The sequence below is a fragment of the Cherax quadricarinatus genome, unplaced genomic scaffold (genome assembly GCF_038502225.1).
Source record: "Cherax quadricarinatus isolate ZL_2023a unplaced genomic scaffold, ASM3850222v1 Contig40, whole genome shotgun sequence".
Lineage (NCBI taxonomy): Eukaryota > Metazoa > Arthropoda > Malacostraca > Decapoda > Parastacidae > Cherax > Cherax quadricarinatus.
The window spans coordinates 433,855-456,950 of NW_027195066.1; the positions used below are offsets into that span (position 1 = coordinate 433,855).

Consider the following 23,096-nt stretch of genomic DNA (forward strand, 5'->3'; position numbering starts at 1 on the left):
GTCAGGAACCGACTTTAGGTGCTTGTCCAGTGCCAGCTTGAAGACTGCCAGGGGTCTGTTGGTAATCCCCCTTATGTATGCTGGGAGGCAGTTGAACAGTCTCGGGCCCCTGACACCTATTGTATGGTCTCTTAACGTGCTAGTGACACCTCTGCTTTTCATTGGGAGGATGTTGCATTGTCTGCCAAGTCTTTTGCTTTCGTTTACCTGGAGTTTACCTGGAGAGAGTGCCGGGGGTCAACGCCCCCGCATACCCGGTCTGTGACCAGGCCTCCTGGTGGATCAGAGCCTGATCAACCAGGCTGTTACTGCTGACTGCACGCAAACCAACGTACGAGCCACAGCCCGGCTGGTCAGGAACCGACTTTAGGTGCTTGTCCAGTGCCAGCTTGAAGACTGCCAGCTGTCTGTTGGTAATCCCCCTAATGTATGCTGGGAGGCAGTTGAACAGTCTCGGACCCCTGACACTTATTGTATGGTCTCTTAACGTGCTAGTGACACCCCTGCTTTTCATTGGGGGGATGGTGCATCGTCTGCCAAGTCTTTTGCTTTCGTAGTGAGTGATTTTCGTGTGCAAGTTCGGTACTAGTCCCTCTAGGATTTTCCAGGTGTATATAATCATGTATCTCTCCCGCCTGCGTTCCAGGGAATACAGGTTTAGGAACCTCAAGCGCTCCCAGTAATTAAGGTATCCTTACAATGGATTCGTAATGGAAACAGTAAAATTGTGTATGTACAAAACAGAGTGGCTGAAATTAATCAGATGCAAGAGATGTATAGTAGTTTGGATCAGCATATGTTAACATTTAATCATATACCTGGTGAGGAGAATCCAGCTGATTTCTTGTCTCGAGGTTTACCTTATGCTAAATTTGTAAATGCTGTATCATGGTTTAAAGGACCGAGCTGGTTGGTAAATAAAGCTAATTGACCTGTACAAAAGGCGTATATTGCTCCTGTTGAAATTACTGTGACCACCACTCCAATAGTTTGTCCTTCCTTTGCCATTGATATAAATAGGTATTCTTCTTTACCCAAACTAATCAATGTAACTAAGTAGGTGTTTAAATTTCTAAACAAGATGAATATCTCATATAAGTTTTCACATCCTCTTGAATATTGGATAAAGAGGGTACAAGAAGAAATCTGTGGAAATGAGATTAAATTGATGATGGAAAGAAAAATTGTGAAAGGTTCCATAATAGAGAAATTGGGGCTGTATTTAGAGAACAATGCAATTAGGTAGGTTACAAAATGCTGAATTGGGTGATTATGCTAAACACCCTATCTTACTGCCCAAAACTCATCATCTAACAAATTTGATTGTTCTAAATGCCCATAAAAATGTAATGCATGGTGGGGTACAAGATACCTTAAATTGTATTAGGGAAACTTTCTGGATTCCACAAGGACGGCAAAGTGTAAAAAGGGTGATTAAATCTTGTGTAATATGTCACCGTGTGGATTCCAGATCCTGTATGTACCCAGGTCCTCCACCATTGCCAAAGGAGTGTATACAATTAGTGAAACCATTTGATGTAACAGATGTAGACTATACTGGTCCAATAATTTTAACATGTACGTCAAATGGTGTTCCACTGAAAGTGTATGTTTGTTTGTTCACCTGTACTGCTACTAGGGCAGTTCATTTAGAAGTGGCACAGGACTTGTCTGCAGAACAGTTTATACAACTGTTTCGAAAATTTGCAGCTAGGAGATCCTCTCCGAGGTTGATGATTTCGGATAACCTGGAGTTTACCTGGAGAGAGTTCCGGGGGTCAACGCCCCCGCGGCCCGGTCTGTGACCAGGCCTCCTGGTGGATCAGAGCCTGATCAACCAGGCTGTTGCTGCTGGCTGCACGCAAACCAACGTACGAGCCACAGCCCGGCTGATCAGGAACTGACTTTAGGTGCTTGTCCAGTGCCAGCTTGAAGACTGCCAGGGGTCTGTTGGTAATCCCCCTTATGTGTGCTGGGAGGCAGTTGAACAGTCTCGGGCCCCTGACACTTATTGTATGGTCTCTTAACGTGCTAGTGACACCCCTGCTTTTCATTGGGGGGATGGTGCATCGTCTGCCAAGTCTTTTGCTTTCGTAGTTACCTGGAGTTACCTGGAGTTACCTGGAGAGAGTTTCGGGGGTCAATGCCCCCGCGGCCCGGTCTGTCACCAGGCCTCCTGGTGGATCAGCGCCTGATCAACCAGGCTGTTGCTGCTGGCTGCACGCAAACCAACGTACGAGCCACAGCCCGGCTGATCAGGAACTGACTTTAGGTGCTTGTCCAGTGCCAGCTTGAAGACTGCCAGGGGTCTGTTGGTAATCCCCCTTATGTGTGCTGGGAGGCAGTTGAACAGTCTCGGGCCCCTGACACTTATTGTATGGTCTCTTAACGTGCTAGTGACACCCCTGCTTTTCATTGGGGGGATGGTGCATCGTCTGCCAAGTCTTTTGCTTTCGTAGTGAGTGATTTTCGTGTGCAAGTTCGGTACTAGTCCCTCTAGGATTTTCCAGGTGTATATAATCATGTATCTCTCCCTCCTGCGTTCCAGGGAATACAGGTTTAGGAACCTCAAGCGCTCCCAGTAATTGAGGTGTTTTATCTCCGTTATGCGCGCCGTGAAAGTTCTCTGTACATTTTCTAGGTCGGCAATTTCACCTGCCTTGAAAGGTGCTGTTAGTGTGCAGCAATATTCCAGCCTAGAAGAATTCCGTGCAGTGTTAGTGGAGGCAGAAAATCGTATAAATAATAGGCCTCTCTCGTACATGAGTGATACACCTGATGCAGATGTATTAACACCTTCTCACCTAATATGTGGAAGGAAATTGGAAGCTGCCCCTGTCTATAGAGATAATCCGGAAGAAAGTGATGAAGATTACAATGATGCGGCAGTGTTGTGTGATAAATTTAAAATGTTAAATAACTCACACTCGCACGAGCTTTTAAATCTCTGCACAAAATTCAATTTAAACCAGCAAATAATAGAGCCTACTAGACTGGAGAATACACTAGACCTCATCTTCACTAACAATGATGATCTGATAAGAAATGTCACCATATCAAAAACAATATACTCAGATCACAACATAATTGAGGTTCAGACATGTATGCGTGGAGCCCCAGACCGACAAAATGAGACTAGTCACGAGGGAGCATTCACCAAATTCAACTTCAATAACAAAAACATAAAGTGGGACCAAGTAAACCAAGTCCTAACCGATATAAGCTGGGAAGATATACTAAGCAACACAGACCCAAACTTATGCCTAGAACAGATTAACTCGGTGGCACTCGATGTATGCACAAGGCTTATTCCTCTAAGAAAAAGGAGGAGTAGATGTAAAATAGAAAGAGACAGGCGCTCCCTTTACAGGCGACGGAAAAGAATAACAGAGCGGCTAAAAGAGGTCAATATATCAGAAATGCGCAGGGAGACACTGGTCAGAGAAATAGCAAGCATCGAACTTAAGCTAAAAGAATCCTTTAGGAGTCAGGAATCGCGGGAAGAACTAAAAGCCATAAATGAAATCGAAAGAAACCCAAAGTATTTCTTCTCCTATGCCAAATCAAAATCGAGAACAACGTCCAGTATTGGGCCCCTACTTAAACAAGATGGGTCCTACACAGATGACAGCAAGGAAATGAGTGAGCTACTCAAGTCCCAATATGACTCAGTTTTTAGCAAGCCGCTAACCAGACTGAGAGTCGAAGATCAAAATGAATTTTTTATGAGAGAGCCACAAAATTTGATTAACACAAGCCTATCCGATGTTATCCTGACGCCAAATGACTTCGAACAGGCGATAAATGACATGCCCATGCACTCTGCCCCAGGGCCAGACTCATGGAACTCTGTGTTCATCAAGAACTGCAAGAAGCCCCTATCACGAGCCTTTTCCATCCTATGGAGAGGGAGCATGGACACGGGGGTCGTCCCTCAGTTACTAAAAACAACAGACATAGCCCCACTCCACAAAGGGGGCAGTAAAGCAACAGCAAAGAACTACAGACCAATAGCACTAACATCCCATATCATAAAAATCTTTGAAAGGGTCCTAAGAAGCAAGATCACCACCCATCTAGAAACCCATCAGTTACACAACCCAGGGCAACATGGGTTTAGAACAGGTCGCTCCTGTCTGTCTCAACTACTGGATCACTACGACAAGGTCCTAAATGCACTAGAAGACAAAAAGAATGCAGATGTAATATATACAGACTTTGCAAAAGCCTTCGACAAGTGTGACCATGGCGTAATAGCGCACAAAATGCGCGCTAAAGGAATAACAGGAAAAGTTGGTCGATGGATCTATAATTTCCTCACTAACAGAACACAGAGAGTAGTCGTCAACAGAGTAAAGTCCGAGGCAGCTACGGTGAAAAGCTCTGTTCCACAAGGCACAGTACTAGCTCCCATCTTGTTCCTCATCCTCATATCCGACATAGACAAGGATGTCAGCCACAGCACCGTGTCTTCCTTTGCAGATGACACCCGAATCTGCATGACAGTGTCTTCCATTGCAGACACTGCAAGGCTCCAGGCGGACATCAACCAAATCTTTCAGTGGGCTGCAGAAAACAATATGAAGTTCAACGATGAGAAATTTCAATTACTCAGATATGGTAAACATGAGGAAATTAAATCTTCATCAGAGTACAAAACAAATTCTGGCCACAAAATAGAGCGAAACACCAACGTCAAAGACCTGGGAGTGATTATGTCGGAGGATCTCACCTTCAAGGACCATAACATTGTATCAATCGCATCTGCTAGAAAAATGACAGGATGGATAATGAGAACCTTCAAAACTAGGGAGGCCAAGCCCATGATGACACTCTTCAGGTCACTTGTTCTATCTAGGCTGGAATATTGCTGCACTCTAACAGCACCTTTCAAGGCAGGTGAAATTGCCGACCTAGAAAATGTACAGAGAACTTTCACGGCGCGCATAACGGAGATAAAACACCTCAATTACTGGGAGCGCTTGAGGTTTCTAAACCTGTATTCCCTGGAACGCAGGAGGGAGAGATACATGATTATATACACCTGGAAAATCCTAGAGGGACTAGTACCGAACTTGCACACGAAAATCACTCACTACGAAAGCAAAAGACTTGGCAGACGATGCACCATCCCCCCAATGAAAAGCAGGGGTGTCACTAGCACGTTAAGAGACCATACAATAAGTGTCAGGGGCCCGAGACTGTTCAACTGCCTCCCAGCACACATAAGGGGGATTACCAACAGACCCCTGGCAGTCTTCAAGCTGGCACTGGACAAGCACCTAAAGTCAGTTCCTGATCAGCCGGGCTGTGGCTCGTACGTTGGTTTGCGTGCAGCCAGCAGCAACAGCCTGGTTGATCAGGCGCTGATCCACCAGGAGGCCTGGTCACAGACCGGGCCGCGGGGGCGTTGACCCCCGAAACTCTCTCCAGGTAAACTCCAGGTAATTGGTCTAATGTGTGGCGTAAGGAATATCTTCTTACACTACGTGAACACTTTTATGGTGCGACAGAGGCAGTAAATCAACAGACCATTCAACCAGGTGACATTGAGTTAATTGACACTGAACAACATCAAACATTGTGGCCTCTGGGCAAAGTATTGACATTGTGGCCCAGTGGCCTGGTGGCTAAAGCTCCCGCTTCACACACGGAGGGCCCGGGTTCGATTCCCGGTGGGTGGAAACATTTCGACACGTTTCCTTACACCTGTTGTCCTGTTCACCTAGCAGCAAATAGGTACCTGGGTGTTAGTCGACTGGTGTGGGTCGCATCCTGGGGGACAAGATTAAGGACCCCAATGGAAATAAGTTAGACAGTCCTCGATGACGCACTGACTTTCTTGGGTTATCCTGGGTGGCTAACCCTCCGGGGTTAAAAATCCGAACGAAATCTTATCTTATCTTATCTTATCTTATCTGTACCCAGATGCACAAGATGTTGTCAGGAATGTCAAAGTGTTGTGTTGTGGCCAGGAAAGTTTACGCACAATTAATAAATTGATTCCCTTGGAGTTAGGTGTTCAATCAAACGTAAATGAAAATCTGAGGGAAAGTGACACAAGTGATGTGGAAGATAACGGTGACCAAGTGATGCCGGAAAATGAAATCGTAGTAAGACCTACTAGGAGAACAGCCACTCAAGCCAGAACCGGCTGGAATCATCTCCTAAAGGAAGGAGTAATTTGAGTCGTTTAGCATTGAACTCCGGCCGGCTGCAGTGTGGAAAATACTGTATATATTTTCCGGAAATACGGTAATTTATAGGTAAATAGATGCCCTATATTGTATTTTTAAAAGAAGTATGCTATCGAAAAAAAGAGGAGACTCGCCATCTTGGTTTTGAATTTAGTACAAACGTTGGTGTAATGGGAAGAATTTTTCGTGCTCTAGAGGTTAAAATTGTGTTGACACCTCTCAAACAGGAGGCGAAATTGGTGGATGTGCATTCCTGCATAACTTGAGATATCAGACGACTGGACAAGACAGCTCCAGGAACCTCAGATAAGCTCTCTAGATTTGTGTGTAATTCTGGCCAGCATTATTTTCATAGATTTAGTTAGAGTGAGGTTTTCTGAGTATGATACACATTAATCTCCAGTCAAATTGGTGAGTGATATTAAGATATATTTTCCTTCTGTTATGTAATTGTGTATATATATATATATAACCATTTATTATTTTTAATATACAGTCCACAAATTTATATATTTACCAGTATTCCTGGTGTATGTTTATTTCATTTAATTAATAGGTCCAGAGCAACTTGTGGTTATGACAGTGGTAGGTATCGAAGGGGGGCATTTTTTGCGACCTAGGTGTCCCAAATTCCTACTTGTCTATGTAACATTGATAAATAATAATTATCTTTGTTATCATTTACTGTTATGTACATAATTAGTTACATTCAGATAAATGCAATTTTCCACACTGTATATTTCCTTGCTGAGCTCACTAGTAGTCTGGTTGACCTAGAGCTGGCAAAGCTCTCACTTCACACTCCGAGGGTCTGGGTTTGATTCCCGGCGGGGTGGAAACATGCCATGCATTTCCTTACACCTGTTGTCCTGTTCACCTAGCAAATAGGTACTGGGTGTGGGTCGCATCCTGGGGGACAAGAATGAGGACCCTAATGGAAATAAGACAGACAGTCCGTCGATGACTAACTGTCTTTCTTGGTTTATCCAGGGTGGCTTACCCTTCGGGGCTAAAATATTTTATCCTAACTGTTAAACTGGGAGTTTCATGTTTCCCTTTCTTTCTCTGAAGGAAATTTTGTTTCTTTCCTAATTCCCACTCAGCTGACCTCTTGCCTCACACACTGAGTACCCGTGGTTCAATCCCCGGCATGGCTGGAAATGTTGGACGTTTCCATACACCTACAGTCCTTGTTCACTTACACTGCAGTGGTTCCCAAACTGGGGTAAATTACCCCCTGGGGGTAATTTAACCATTTTTGGGGGGTAATGGAGGGGTGACAGAAAAAAAGTTATGAATTCTGAAAATCAAGAAAACAATGCGGTACCCGGTATGAGGATTATTGTTAACTTTGTCTTAGTATATAAAGTTGTAAAGTAAACCTATTATAAGTAAGTAATAAAGTTAAACCAAATAACAATAAACATCAAAAACTAATATATAGTATTAGAAAAGAAGAAATATATAGCTAAGTGTGTGGAAACCCAAAAGTATTTTGACAAGTATGCTTCAGGACAAAAGTCACTCAGTAGCCCAGATCGACCTGTCCAGTACGCGTCACTCACTTCCTGAGGCTGCCTCTATTTCACACTGTCAGTTTATCTGTGAGCATCAGCCGAGGTAGACATAAGCTGGTATGTATGTGTACTGCCCTGTGCAGTATATAGTTAGTATTTACCCACTGTTACTGTGAATTTGTAGCTATTATTAATTTTATATATAATGTATGTGTGTTTCTTACGTTTTCAATGGTTTTGCTAGGATTAGCAGATTATGCGAGGCTGTATACGTTCACGTTTAGCCATATATATCAATAATAACATTTTGTGAAAGGGGTAACATGCTTTATGTGGCATGTTAAATTGGGTAACAAGCTGAAAAAGTTTGGGAACCACTGACTTACAGGGACCTACTATCCCTGTTCACTTACGGGGACCTACTATCCATGATCACTTAACTTATTAACAATGGAAAAAAGTCACTTTGTCTGACTTTTTGGGGTAATCCCAGGTTCTCTACACATATGCTGCTATGTATGATAATCTGTGTAACTGCATTTGTGTATACCTGAATAAACTTACTTACTTACCTAGGTGTTAGTCATCTTGCACCTGCTGTCCTTGTTGACGTAAGTAAGTAACATTTTTTGGTTATCCCGGGTAATTTACAGTATGTATGATAGTTGTACTTATGAGTACCTGTGCCTAAATAAACTTACTTATCCGTGTTAGTCAAGTGGTGTGGGTGGCATCCTGGGCAACAAGATGGAATGACCACAAAAGAAATGATATAGACAGTTTTCGATAACGACTAATTTTCTTGTGTGACCCTAGGTAGCTAACCCTCCTTACCTAGGGTTAAAAATCTCAAAAAAACTTGCGTTATGTTATGTTATTTTACCATAACGTAACATTATCCAGTCTGCCAGGAGGCAGGACTTAATAATGCGTACACTTGGGTAGCCTTAACACCCACAACAACGACGACTGCCAACCTTTGTTGTTTGTTAGTAGCAGCTGAGTTGTTAGTGCTGCTGCACCACCTGCTGCACCACCTGCTGCTGCTCCACCACCTGCTGCACCACCTGCTGCTGCTCCACCACCTGCTGCTGCGTCAAGAACCGCTGAAGAAAATAGATTAATATTAAGGTGAGGTTTTAATGGAATTTTTGTGTCAGCATCAGAGGAGGATCAGCTGCCTCTTGTTTTGTTATGCTTTGTTCCTCTCAAAGGAGCTTCCTTGATGCTGGTGAGGGGCTCTTGATCTAGGGAGTTGGATCTGTGTTCCGGTTTCCAGAATTGAGCCTGAGTACCTACCATCCCTTCCCCCCGACAGGCGCTTTATAATCCTACGGGTCTAGCGCTTCCCCATAATAATAATATTGGTTTGTTACATTTACCTTCAAGGTTGTTAGTACCTTGATGCTGAAGGTCTCTTGATTCATGGAACTAGAGCTACCTTCAAGGTTGTTAGTACCTTGATGAAGCTGAAGGTCTCTTGATCCATGGAACTAGAGCTACCTTTAAGGTTGTTAGTACCTTGATGATGCTGAAGGTCTCTTGATCCATGGAACTTGAGCTACCTTCAAGGTTGTTAGTGCCTTGATGATGCTGAAGGTCTCTTGATCCATGGAACTAGAGCTACCTTTAAGGTTGTTAGTGCCTTGATGATGCTGAAGGTCTCTTGATCCATGGAACTAGAGCTACCTTTAAGGTTGTTAGTGCCTTGATGATGCTGAAAGTCTCTTGATCCATGGAACTAGAGCTACCTTTAAGGTTATTAGTACCTTGATGATCCTGAAGCTCTCTAGATTCATGGAACTAGAGCTACCTTCAAGTTTCTTAGTACTTTGATGATGCTGAAAGTCTCTTGATCCATGGAACTAGAGCTACCTTCAAGGTTCTTAAAACCATTGGTGATGCTGAAGGTCTCTTGATCCAAGGAACTAGAGCTACCTTCAAGTTTCTTAGTACTTTGATGATGCTGAAGGTCTCTTGATCCATGGAACTAGAACTACCGTCAAGGTTGATGCTACCTTGATGATGCTGAAGGTCTCTTGATCCATGCAACTAGAGCTACCTTCAAGGTTGTTACTACCTTGATGATGCTGAAGGTCTCTTGATCCACGGAGCTAGAGCTACCTTCAAGGTTGTTTCTACCTTGATGATGCCGAAGGTCTCTTGATCCATGGAACTAAAACTACCTTCAAGGTTGATGCTACCTTGATGATGCTGAAGGTCTCTTGATCCATGCAACTAGAGCTACCTTCAAGGTTGTTAGTACCTTGATGATGCTGAAGCTCTCTTTATTCATGGAACTAGAGCTACCTTCAAGGTTGTTACTACCTTTTAATAAAGTTGGTAGAATTACCGACAATATGTAAAGTAAAAGGACACAAGTGCAACTAATGTGACATTTTATTGTGGCAACGTTTCGCTCTCCAGGAGCTTTATCAAGCCATTACAAACAATACATGGACACAGAGGGTATATATAGGCTCAGAGTGATGTGCAATACTAGTGAGGTACCATTTCGATGTTCACTAGTGGTAGTAGTAGTAGTAGTAGTAGTAGTCGTAGTGACAAAAGTAATACAATATGGTAGAGCAATTAATTCGTACATGAGTAAAAGGATATAAAAGCTATTACTTGGGTAACATAAAAATAGGTTGGACAAATATAGACTGGAAAGAATCAGCACTGATCGCTGTTTCGAATACAATTAAACAAAACAACGGCAGCTTCACCATCTCCGAAGTCTTAGCAAGAATCCTACTGAAAACAGTAAACCCTGCCATCACATAGTCTCTCCTGTTATACTACACAAAGCACATTACAGAGAGTGAACACTGAAACAAGCTGCCTCTTTCCAGTCTATATTTGTCCAACCTATTTTTATGTTACCCAAGTAATAGCTTTTATATCCTTTTACTCATGTACGAATTAATTGCTCTACCATATTGTATTACTTTTGTCACTACGACTACTACTACTACTACTACCACTAGTGAACATCGAAATGGTACCTCACTAGTATTGCACCTCACTCTGAGCCTTTATATACCCTCTGTGTCCATGTATTGTTTGTAATGGCTTGATAAAGCTCCTGGAGAGCGAAACATTGCCACAATAAAATGTCACATTAGTTTCATTTGCGTCCTTTTACTTTACATATTACTACCTTGATGATGCTGAAGGTCTCTTGATCCACGGAGCTAGAGCTACCTTCAAGGTTGTAAGTACCTTGATGATGATGGTCTCTTGATCCATGGAACTAGAGCTAACTTCAAGGGTGTTAGTACCTTGATGATGCTGAATGTCTCTTGATCCATGGAACTAGAGCTACCTTCAAGGTTGTTACTACCTTGATGATGATGCTGAAGGTCTCTTGATCCATGGAACTAGAGCTACCTACAAGGTTGTTAGTGCATTGATGCTGAAGGTCTCTTGATCCACGGAGCTAGAGCTACCTTCAAGGTTGTTAACATTTTGATGATGCTGAAGGTCTCTTGATCCATGGAACTGGAGCTACCTTCAAGGTTGTTAGTACCTTGATGATGCTGAAGGTCTCTTGATCCATGGAACTAGAGCTACCTTCAAGGTTGTTAGTACCTTGATGGTGCTGAAGATCTCTTGATCCATGGAACTAGAGCTACCTTCAAGGTTGTTAGTGCCTTGGTGATGCTGAAGGTCTCTTGATCTGTGGAACTGTGCAACTAGAGCTACCTTCAAGGATGTCAAGGTTGTTAGTACCTTTATGATGCTGAAGGTCTCTTGATCTATGGAACGAAAGCTACCCTCAAGGTTGTCAGTGCCTTGATGCTGAAAGTCTCTTGATCCATGGAAGTAGAGCCACCTTCAAGGTTGCTAGTACCTTGATGGTGCTGAAGGTCTCTTGATCCATGGAACTCTAGCTACCTTCAAGGTTGTTAGTGCCTTGATGATGCTGAAGGTCTCTTGATCTGTGGAACTGTGGAACTAGAGCTTTCTTCAAGGATGTCAAGGTTGTTAGTACTTTGATGGTGCTGAAGGTCTCTTGATCAATGCAACTAGAGCTAACTTCAAGGTTGTTAGTACCTTGATGATGCTGAAGGTCTCTTTATCCATGGAGCGAGAGCTACCTTCTAGGTTGTCAGTGCCTTGATGCTGAATTCAAATTCAAATTCAATTCAAATTCAAAGTTTATTCTCTATAAGGATTACAATGCTGAGTTTACAGAATTTGGTTATTGTGTGGTTTACATGTAGTAAAATACTAATTACAGAGGGAGCCACTAGAACACCTAGCATGGCTAGGCATTTCGGGCAGACTTAGATTAATTCTTAACTTCAAAATATTACAAGTTATGAAGTAAGTTGGTATTATGGCTAAGTGACTAAATACTAGTTTGTGAGTTTAGCAATGTGAATGCTTTTGTTTTGGCACAATACATAGTTTCAGTATTGGAGTATCACAGGCCAACTTATGACTAGTTAGGATTCATTATTTTAAGATTGAGATTGATATTTCTGTTTATGGTCAAATGGGTGAGTGAGTGTAAGTGTGAACCACCAGGTGGTATTCGTGTAATTAGTTGACGGGGTGTATCAGGGAGATAAGATGTTTTCTAATGGTAGTTTTGAAGGTGATGAATGTGTCTGCAGTTCTAGCGTTTTCAGGTAGGGTGTTCCAGATTTTAGGACCTTTGACATACATTGAATTTTTGTAAAGGTTTAGTCAGACATGGGGAATGTCATAGAGATGTTTGTGTCTGGTGTTATGCCTGTGGGTTCTGTTACAACTATCAAGAAAGCATTTTAGGTCAAGGTTAATATTGGAATTTAAGGTCCTGTAGATGTAGATTGCACAGTAGTAAGTGTGGATGTACTGAACAGGGAGTAAGTTTAGATCTATGAAGAGTGGGGGGGTGTGTTGCCAGGGATGGGATTTAGTGATTATTCTTACTGCAGCTTTTTTTGGGTTATTATTGGCTTTAGGTGTGTTGCTGCAGTTAATCCCCAAGCACAGATAGCATAGGTGAGGTATGGATAAATAAGTGAGTGGTATAGTGTGAGAAGGGCATTTTGCGGCACGTAGTATCGTATCTTGGAGAGGATCCTAACCGTTTTTGGTTATGTATTGGATATGGGTGCTGAAATTCAGGTTGTTGTCGAGGTATAGGCCTAGGAATTTGCCCTCATTGTGCCTGGCAATTAGAGTGTTGTCGATCTTAATGTTAATTTGCGCAACACCTGCTCTGCTACTAAACATAATATAGTAGGTTTTGTCAGTGTTAAGCATAAGTTTATTGGCTGTCATCCAAGTCGATATTTTGATCAGCTCCTCGTTAACAACGGTGTTGAGGGTGGCAAGATTAGGGTGAGAGATGACATAAAGTCGTGTCGTCAGCAAAGAGAATGGGGTTCAGGTGTTGGGATACGTTTGGAAGATCATTGATGTATATGAGGAAGAGCAGGGGACCAAGGACATTTCCCTGCGGAACTCCAGTATCAAGTGGCCGTGTTGTTGATGCTGTGTCTTTAATGGTGACATACTGATACCTATTAGTAAGGTAAGATTTGAAATATGCAAGCGCATGGCCTCTTATACCATAATGGTCAAGTTTGTGGAGTAGGATGCCGTGGTCTACTGTGTCAAAAGCTTTTCTTAGGTCAATAAAAGTTCCTAGTGGATATTCCTTATTTTCCAATGCTGTGTAAAGCAGATCTAGCATTTTTATAATTGCATCATTAGTGCTTTTATTTTTTCTGAATCCAAATTGGCAGGGGTTGAGTATGTTTTGTGCCGTTATAAATAAATGTAGGTCTCTTGATCCATGGAACTAGAGCTACCTTCAGGGATGTCAGTGCCTTGATGCCGAAGGTCTCTTGATCCATGGAACTAGAGCTACCTTCAAGGTTGCTAGTACCTTGATGCCGAAGATCTTGATCCATGGAACTAGAGCTGCCTTCAATGTTGCCAGTGCCTTGATTATGCTGAAGATCTTGATCCATGGAACTAGATGTACCTTCAAGGTTGTTAGTACCTTGATAATGCTGAAGGGCTCTTGATCCATGGAACTAGAGCTACCTTCAAGGTTGTTAGTACCTTTGTGATGCTGAAGGTCTCTTGATCCATGGAACTAGTTACCTTCAAGGCTCTTCAAACCTTGATGATGCTGAAGGTTTCTTGATACATTGAACTAGAGGTAGTAAAAACCTTCAAGGTTTTTACTACCTTGATCATGCTGAAAGTCTCGTGATCCATGGAACTAGTTACCTTCAAGGTTCTTAGTACCTTGATGATGCTGAAGGTTTCTTAATCCATGGAAAGTGAGCTACCTTCAAGGTTGTTAGTACCTTGATGTTGAAGGTCTCTTGATCCGTGGAACTAGAGCTACCTCTAAGGTTGTTAGTGCCTTGATGATGCTTAAGATCTCTTGATTCATGGAACTGGGGCTACCTTCAAGGTTGTTAGCACCTTGATGATGCTGAAGGTCTCTTTATCCATGGAACTAGAGCTACCTTCAAAGTTGTTAGTACCTTGATGATGCTGAAGGTCTCTTGATCCTTGGAACTAGAGCTACCTTCAAGGTTAGTGCCTTGATGATGCTGAAGGTCTCTTGATCCATGGAACTAGAGCTACCTTCAAGGTTGTTAGTGCTTTGATGTTGAACATCTCTTGATCCATGGAACTAGAGCTACATTCAATGTTGTTAGTGCCTTGATGATGCTGAAGTCTATTGATCCATGGAACTAGAGCTACATTCAAGGTTGTTTATGCCTTGGTGCTGAGGGTCTCTTGATCCATGGAACTAGATGTGCCTTCTAGGTTGTTAGTGCTTTTATGCTGATGGTCTGGAAATAAATGGTATAAAATACTGACACAATGAAAATATAAGCTCATATGCAGTTTAATGTGATCCTTTATTGACAACGTTTCGCCCACACAGTGGGCTTTTTCAAGTCTCAAACAGATCTACCTGGGTGGAAGGTACGTGAGTATTTATAGTCAGGTTCAGAATGCTGGGTCAGGTGGAGAATGCTGCATCTGATGATCTACCAAGTTGGGTATAGAGTCTAAAACCTTGGGTAGCTTGGAAGGGAGATTGAATACGTTTGTGAGCAGACCTTCTGCAGTGTTCCTCCATTCCTATGTTCTTATGTGGGATAGCGATGAAGAAGTTTCTTGGCAAGTGGTTCAGCTATGTTATAGAAGCCGTTGTTCTGGTTAAAGTTGTCGGATATAGAGATAAGCGATGATTCCAGGATTCTTCGGTATTGAGTGTTGTCTTCTCTGGCTATAAGTCTTGAGTTTCTGTAGTTTATTAAATGGTTGTGTGAATTACAGTGTTGTACACAGGCATTTCTTGTATCGTCAGACCTGCTTGCGTATTGGTGTTCTGAAATACGTATTTGGAGGTCTCTTGATGTTTCGCCCACGTATAATTTGCTGCAGTCATTACAAGGGATTATGTATACCCCTGCAGAGGATGGAAGCTTGTCCTGTCTATTACTGGTAATGTCCTTGATGGTTGTGGAGGTAGATACTACTTGGAATGAGGTATTTGAGAAGATGTTGGAAACGTGTTTGGCAATGGAGTTGGTGGGGAGGACTATGTACACCTACCATCTGACTTACGACCTGCTCGACATACATCCACTCGACTTACGACCGTGCATCTGGCAGCTGGGCTGGGCCGGCTGATGCACACCGCTGTACAGTATTTGACAATACTCGCCACAGCAATGCGTCATGCAGGCAGCATCAGTTTGAGTCACCCTGCCGTATCAGCAGCATCATACTGCATTAACTGTACTACCTGGACAGTAAATTTCACCATGGCCCCTAAGATGAAGTCTGAATCTTGCACTGGAGATTGTGGCAAGAAAGGCTCCTACTCTCAAACTCTCTATTTGTTTTCACTGTTGCACATAAACCTGTCTGTATCTGTCTGCCTGTATATCTGTGTCTGTATCTCTGTGTGTCTGTTTATCTGTCTTTCTGTCTACCTGTGTGTCTGTCTTTCTGTTTACCTGTGTGTCTTTCTGTCTACCTGTGTGTGTCTTACTGTCTACCTGTGTGTGTCTTTCTGTCTACCTGTGTGTGTCTTTCTGTCTACCTGTGTGTGTCTTTCTGTCTACCTTTGTGTCTGTCTTTCTGTCTACCTGTGTGTCTGTCTTTATGTCTACCTGTGTGTCTGTTTTTATGTCTGCCTGTGTGTCTGTCTTTATGTCTACCTGTATGTCTGTCTTTCTGTCTACCTGTGAGTGTCTTTCTATCTGTGTGTGTCTGTCTACCTGTGTGTCTGTCTACCTGTGTCTGTCTTTGTCTACTTGTGTGTCTGTCTTTCTGTCTACCTGTGTCTGTCTGCTTGTCTGTCTCAGAGTCACTCATTAAGAGTGTAATTGATCTTGAAGATGCCATATTAATAATGATGATAACACAATAATAGTCACTGAGGCGCATTAAATGTGTATAAAACGTTAATATAGACATTTTGCTTAATTTTTTCAAAATTATATAATAAACTGTAGTGTAAAGCACCCTTCTGGCAAGACAGTGATGGAGTGAATGATGGTGAAAGTTTTTCTTTTTCGGGCCACCCTGCCTTGGTGGGAATCGGCCAGTGTGTTTTACCTGGAGAGTTTACCTGGAGAGAGTTCCTGGGGTCAACGCCCCCGCGGCCCGGTCTGTGACCAGGCCTCCTTAGGTCAGTGTCCCAGGATGCGACCCACACCAGTCGACTAACACCCAGGTACCCATTTTACTGATGGGGAACATAGACAACAGGTGGAAAGAAACACGTCCAATGTTTCTACTCTGGCTGGGAATCGAACATGCTACATAACATATAAACATATAAATTAACAAATATGAGATGTTTTTCTGGTCGGCTTGACAAGAGTGAAGAGAAACCATTCATGTCCGGGCTGGTAACAACAACAACGTTTGTTTACATAACTCGTGAACCTTCTACACTCTCATTCTCTCTCTCGTTTATTCATTTAATCTTGTTTACTCACCTCTCACTCTACATTAAGACTACAGATATTTTAAGGTAAGTAATGAGTGGACACGATTATTATATTATAGTTTAATAATAATATTATTATTAATATTAGTACATATGTATTATTGCAATAATAATAATTATTAATATTATTATTAATTTAGGGCACTGGAGCACAGATCCACTGTATATCACTTTGTCTGGATTATTTGGGTTATCCTAGGTAATTTATACTATGTATGATTACTAACGTGTACCTGCGTGAGAGAGAGAGAGAGAGAGAGAGAGAGAGAGAGAGAGAGAGAGAGAGAGAGAGAGAGAGAGATATACAGAGAGAGAGAGAGATATACAGAGACAGTCACATTCAGTCAGCCACCCACCCACCCACCCGGCCACCCACCCATGTTCCAGAGTTTTCTCTTTACTTAGGGTATAGGTTATACTACATTCTGGCAGGATGACACTACCAGTGGTATTCTCCCATTCCACTGTGTCGACAATAAATAAAGATAACAGTAACATTTGATACTGTATGCGATGTAAAATTTACAACACGGTTCACTACCATGTATACGTTATATACAGTACATAAATAATTAAAATATAACAATAAAAGTATATTATGGTAAAAAGAATGAAATAATGATTGTACATTACATTACAATATAATATAGGTAGTTTATATATGAAATGTTTGACATTATGCACTACCCAGTATGTTGGCAATTTTCAAAGGTTCGACTTACGTCCATTTTGACTTACAACCGGTTTGTCGGAGCCAAGCTTGGTCGTAAGTCGGATGGTACCTGTATCTCTTCTTGGCAGTGTTTTCTCTGGGTGTGTTGAAGATGTTTAATGCCCATCGTCTGCAGTCTCTGATGACGTGATGAGGATAGTGAAGTTTGGAAAATACTTGTTCAGTTATAGTGCATTCTTCCTCAAGGAACTCATTGCTGCAGATTCTGAGTGCATGCAGGATAAAGTCTGTAATTACACCACGTTTAGTTTTGGTGTCATGGTGAGAGTAGAAGTGGAGAAGATCGTTTTGGTTTGTGGATTTTCGATAGCCTTTAAAACAAAGTTCATGGTCAGCTTTGCAGAGAAGAACATCAAGGAAAGGAAGAGTGTTGTCAACTTCTTCTTCAAGTGTGAACTGGATTGAGGGCTTGACCTGGTTGAGCTTGTCTTGGAGAGCTTGAACGTTGAAGCGTCTGGGAGTTATGAGGAGAATGTGGTCAACATAACGGAGCCAGGTGACAGACGAAGGAATAATGTTGGAGAAACGCTTGGCTTCCAGATGTTCCATGTATAGGTTCGCCAGGACGGCTCTGAGTGACGAACCCATGGGTAGTCCAAAAGTATGCTGAAAGAGGTGATTTTCGAAAGAGAAACACGTAAAGCCAACACATAGTTGAACAAGGTCGATGAAATCGCTTGCTGGAATAGGAAGTTCAAGTGAATCGTCAATTTTCCTGCACAAGAAATCGATGGCTTCTGTAGTAGGTAGTTTGGTGAATAGGGAAGTTACATCAAGGCTAGAAAGTTTCTTGTTCTTGATTTTGATGTTGCGAATGCGATTGAGAAGATCACCCGAGTGTTTGAGATGTGCTGGATTGATAATGCCCAAGAGTTTAGAGAGGTGTTTTGCGAGAATTCCTGAGAGTTGGTTGGGAGCACTGCCTATTCCCGAAGATATGGACCTCAATGGGATACCAGGCTTGTGAGTTTTTGGTAGGCCGTACATTCTGGCAAGTCTGGGGTTGCTGGGTATGGTGTGCAGAAGTTTCTTCCCTTGTTCTGAGTCCCTCAGAATGCAGCGAGTCGTTTGAAGAAAAGTTTTAGTAAGGTTGTCCACTTGGTTAGTTGTGAGAGGTTTGTAGGTATCTGGGTCATTAAATAGATTGAGCATTTTGTTCCTGTAATCGTCAGTGTTCATGATAACAACACCACCTCCTTTATCAGCGGTGGTATTACAACCCAGGAGTCCAAATGGCCTGTTATCCTGGGTGTAAAGGGGGCAAAATAAACACAACTTTTGACTTATATTATCATTCACCAATTTAGAACAGAAGTATGTACACTATGTACAGCAGTAGGTATTAGTGCACTCCACGGTAAGCAAGGCAGAATAGAAGCCACTAGAGAGCAGACCGTGCTTCAACCAGCTCTAGAATGGGAATGACAAGGGCAGACAGGAGAGTGGTACCCACATAACCTCTGCGATTGCCAAAACCATCTTCTCATTGGCTGGAACCTGGGTACTGGTTGAACGACGGGGCCCTATCGTCAACCCTCAGTCACCTGGTTTGCTGGTTGGGGGAGATAGCCTGTAAATGAGGGTGTGTACATGCGCCGAATAAAGGTTACGTACTCTTTGCATGCTACACCCCCACCCCGAGAAGGCTCAGGATTAGGCTCCCACCTCTCAGTGGTAACCGTGCCGCCATGGCACAAAATAATGGGACCGCTTTTTCTCTCAACCATCCATCTCTTAGATAGAGCTCAGCTTTTCTCGTGACAAAAAGCCAAATCCTAAACTCAGAGCGAGACAGCAGACAGTTGGGCTAGCTTAGGTCCAAGACACGGGCGGACAGTAGCCCGCATCCCCTCACTAAAAAAAAAACCCACACCAGGGGATAAAAAAAAAGAGCTTGGAAGGGGTTACCACAAGTAACCTAATATATAATTATTATAAATAATATTGTTAGACTCTTGATAAAGAGTCTGCGAACATATTTTCTTTGCCGGCAATATGTACAATTCTCAGAAAACATGGTTGCAGTCTTAGCATCCATCGCATAAGCCTTGTGTTGTGGTTCTTCATGGTTTGGAGATATACTAGAGGATTGTGATCACTGTAGATAGTGACCACCTGCGAAGTTTGTCCCACGTATATATCAAAGTGCTCCAAAGCCAGTACCAGTGCGAGGGCTTCTTTTTCAATGGTAGAGTAAGCCCTCTGATGCGGCTGGAACTCTGCAGACAAGAAGGCTACAGGCTGCAACTCCTTCTCCCCGTTTTGCAACAGTACTGCCCCAACCCCAGACTCACAATGAGAAAGGGTTGGAGAAGTCTGGAGACAAAAGAATGGGTGCAGTACACAATAATCTTTTTGCTTTGTCAAAAGCATCTTGAGAAACTGAAGTCCAAATAAAGGGAACTTTGTGACTGGTAAGAGAGGTAAGAGGGGCTACAATATCGGAGAAATTCTTACAGAATCTTCTGTAAAATCCTATCATGCCTAGGAAATGTTGAAGAGATTTCCTATCATGTGGAACTGGATAATCTTTACTAGTAAGAACTTTAGCAAGTTTAGGAGCAACTTTACCACTACCTACTTCATGGCCTAGAAAAGTAACAGTGGCCTGGCCAAAGGAAGACTTAGATAAATTAACAGTTAAATGGGAACTCTGAAAGATCTCAAAAAGAGCCTTAAGCCTAAATGGGTGTTGATCCCAAGTATCAGACACCACAACAATATCATCCAGGTACGCTGCCGTGCCTTCAAGTCCTTTAATAGCCTGATGGATAAGTTTCTGGAATGAAGAGGGGGAGTTTTTCATTCCGAAGGGGGTAACTGTATATTGATAATGACCTCCTGGAATTACGAAGGCAGAGATTTCCTTCGCCTTATCCATCAAAGGTACCTGATAGTAACCTTTAAGGAGATCTAACTTGGACACAAAAGTAGCCTCACCCACAAAGTCGATTATGTCATCCAGACGAGGAAGAGGGTAAGCATCTGTGATTGTGACCTCATTCACCTTATGGTAGTCTGTACACATACGAAACCCTCCCTCAGCTTTTTTAACAAGGATGCATGGTGAAGCCCATGGACTAGACTCCTCCTCCACTAAACCATACTCTAACAGAAATTCTACTTCCTGCTGAAGTAGTCTCTGCTTTTCAGGATTAGCTCTGTAGGGGGAGAGTTTAATAGGTTTCGAGTTTACCACATCTACATCATGATAACCTAACGTACACTTTTTCGGCACATCGGAAAAAATATCAGGGTATGACTGTAGAAGCACAGTTAAACTTGTTGCTTGAGTTTCAGATAGCCCCACCATTAAAGGGCTAGGGTCCTTGAGGAGGACAGAGTTTGGAAGTTTGACATTAATTTCAGAAAAAGAGTCAGAGTCGTCCTCAGAGGAAGAGGACATAGTCATTACTGGGACTTGATCTGGTGTATGAAAAGATTTTAATTGATTAATGTGGTATGTTTTAGTTTTTGAGGTCTTATCAAGGGGAGCTACCACATAATTTACATCAGATAATTTACTTACAATTTGCACAGGTCCCGTAAATCTAGCTTTCAAGGTGTGGCCAGGCATAGGTTCCTGCACCAACACCTTGTCTCCTGGATGGGAGGAGCGGAATTGTGCATTTCTGTCATAACTCTGTTTCATCTTATTTTGAGCTGCCTTTAGGTTAGCCTTGGCTAACTGACGTGCCACCTGCAACCTCGAAGATGGGTTGTAGAGTGTTGAGCTAACGTCTTCTCCCATCCATCCTTCTTTGAGCACCTGAAGAGGACCTCGTACATTGTGCCCAAAGATCAGCTCAAACGGACTAAACCCGGTAGACTCTTGCACCGTTTCTCATACTGAGAACAGCAACAAAGGTAATGATTCATCCCAGTCTGTAGGAAAATGCATGCAAAAAGTTCTCATCATGGTTTTTAATGTCTGATGGAATCTTTCCAAGGCGCCTTGGGACTGAGGATGATAGGCAGTGGATAAGTTGTGGATTTTCCCTAACCTAGTTAATGCTTCCCTAAATGCTTTGGCAGTGAAGTTAGTACCTTGGTCACTTTGAATAGTTTTAGGAATGCCAAAACAAGAAATAAATCTTGTTAAAGCTTTGAGAATAGCTTTAGTATTAATACTGCGCATGGGAATTGCTTCAGGATATCTAGTTACTCTATCCATAATGGTAAATAAATACTGATTTCCCGACTTTGACCTAGGTAGTGGACCTACACAATCTATAATTAAATCTGCAAAAGGTTCTCCATCAGCAGGTATAGGTTGAAGAGGTGCAGGTTTAATGGAATGTCCAGGTTTCCCTACTTGCTGACATTCTCAGCAACACTGGATATGATTCTTCACATCCTGCTTTAATTTTGGCCAATAAAATTCTTTTGTGATTCTATATAAGGTTTTAGTAATTCCTAAGTGACCTCCTAATGAAGTATTATGAGCTATATTCAATATTTGAGGTCTAAACTTTGTTGGAACTACTAACCTGTCAGACAATTGCTGGCCCTCTATCTCCTTACCAGTCTCAGTGCAGATCAAATAGTCATTTTTAAGTTCATGCTTGACCGGATGATCCAAAGAGGATTTACCCATGGCTGCCTGAAAAGTGAAATTTAAAGAATGGTCCTTTTGTTGTTCCTCCCGGAAGGGCAGTCCCTTGGGCTCCAATGGAAACAGAGATATCTGGCAATCCTGCAACCTTGGAATAGGAAGGCTTGATCTGGGTCTGTTCACTTGATCTACGAGGCTCTGGCCAGTTTTCCTCGTAAAACAATGTTGCTATTCTGAGATCGGAGTCGTCCAAGGATAGGTCAACATTCTCGCCAGACAACCCTTGGGATGTTGCCCGAGTTATGGCCAACACCGGAGAAGAATTAATCATTATGGGTTCAGGACATACACTAGCAGTGGTAATGTTATTACCCAGTAATAACATGGCATCTTTCATGGGGAATCCTTCGGATACGCCCACAGTCAAGTACCCAGTGTAATATTTGCACTATGCATAAATTTTATGCAAAGGGACAGAATATATAGCTCCTCCAAATGCTTCCAATAAAACAGAGGAATTCAAGGAAGTGTTCTTTGAAAGGGGTAACATTCCCTCTCTTAAAAGTGAGCACTATGCTCCAGTATCTCTAAAGGTTTTGACTTCAGTTGTTTTGGAGTTTTCCTGAAGGGAAATAAGACTCTTACAGTAATAAGGGGCCATCCCTTTTTCTACTTCTCTCAGGGACATGTTGCTAGGGATATTAGAGATTATCCCAATGGGTTGGGGTTTGTGGGGGCAGTTGGGATGGATGTGACCTACTTTATTACAGAGGAAGCAGACGACAGGCTTGCCCTTTACTCCCTGCTGACGTTGCAACTGGTGTCGCTCTGGCTGGTGTCTCTCTGGATACTGTTGTCGAGATGCACCATGTTGAGTAGTTTGTCTCTCACCAGGTGGACCATAAGTTGAGAAGCATGGCCCACCAGGTGACTTAGTTGGCTGACGTAGACGTTCTCCCTCTGGCTGGCACTTCATTCTCCAAGGTTGACGATCTCTGCTCATGCCAGCTGTTGAAAAGAGAGACAGGACCGCTCGGACAAGGAGAGGTTAGTTTCAAAGGTATCAACCAACCTGGCTGCCTCCAATGCAGTGGTT

The 23,096-nt window shown here is 42.6% G+C and overlaps 1 protein-coding gene across 1 annotated transcript in view; it reads left to right on the plus strand.

Moving 5' to 3' along the window:
• The first annotated feature begins 8,661 nt into the window (after positions 1-8,661).
• Positions 8,662-23,096, plus strand: part of LOC128700664 (zinc finger protein 568-like) — a 59,510-nt gene continuing 45,075 nt past the window's right edge. The window contains exon 1 of the mRNA XM_053793947.2: positions 8,662-8,845. The gene's annotated coding sequence lies outside the window, so the exon portion shown is untranslated. The remainder of the gene's footprint in view (positions 8,846-23,096) is intronic.